Source organism: Etheostoma spectabile, chromosome 6 (genome assembly GCF_008692095.1).
Source record: "Etheostoma spectabile isolate EspeVRDwgs_2016 chromosome 6, UIUC_Espe_1.0, whole genome shotgun sequence".
NCBI classification, from domain to species: domain Eukaryota; kingdom Metazoa; phylum Chordata; class Actinopteri; order Perciformes; family Percidae; genus Etheostoma; species Etheostoma spectabile.
In genome coordinates, this window is record NC_045738.1 from 22,440,899 (window position 1) to 22,441,395 (window position 497).

The 497-nt window shown below is 41.2% G+C and overlaps 1 protein-coding gene across 6 annotated transcripts in view; it reads left to right on the plus strand.

The window, feature by feature from the left end:
- The window catches only part of spire1b (spire-type actin nucleation factor 1b), a 79,847-nt gene that overhangs the window by 70,270 nt on the left and 9,080 nt on the right, over nucleotides 1-497 (plus strand). The gene's annotated exons all lie outside the window — the stretch shown is intronic.

Sequence of the window (497 nt, forward strand, 5' to 3'; positions counted from 1 at the left end):
TGATGCCTTTTGGAGATTTTTCCATCTTTTTCTTGGCTTCATGCACATTAATAATTTTTTTTACCCGGGGTGCCCAAACTTTCGAACCCCACTGTAAGTGACCAAATGTTTTGAAAAAAGCAACAACAAAAAAATGTCTTGGAAGGACAACAAGTTCATGGTCGATGGAAAGAAAACACAAGGGTTAAACTGTAAGTATCCCCCAAGTGATGAGCACCCAAGGGATACTTTTTACACACCCAAGCAGCTCGTGCAGACCGTATTGTGACTGTGGTTATTTAAAAGGTTATGTAAATCTGCTGCTAGCAGGTTAATAATCCTCTATTGCTGCTGGTGGATAACAAAAGTGTGAGAAATCATAAATAACCAAGGGCTGTGAACTACCAGAGAGAAGGTGTTGCAGACACAAAGCAGCTGTCTTCCCAATCCAATCTCAAAACAAACGAAAGCTACAGTATTTAACGGGGGACTTTAGGCAAGGCAAGGCAAGGCAGCTT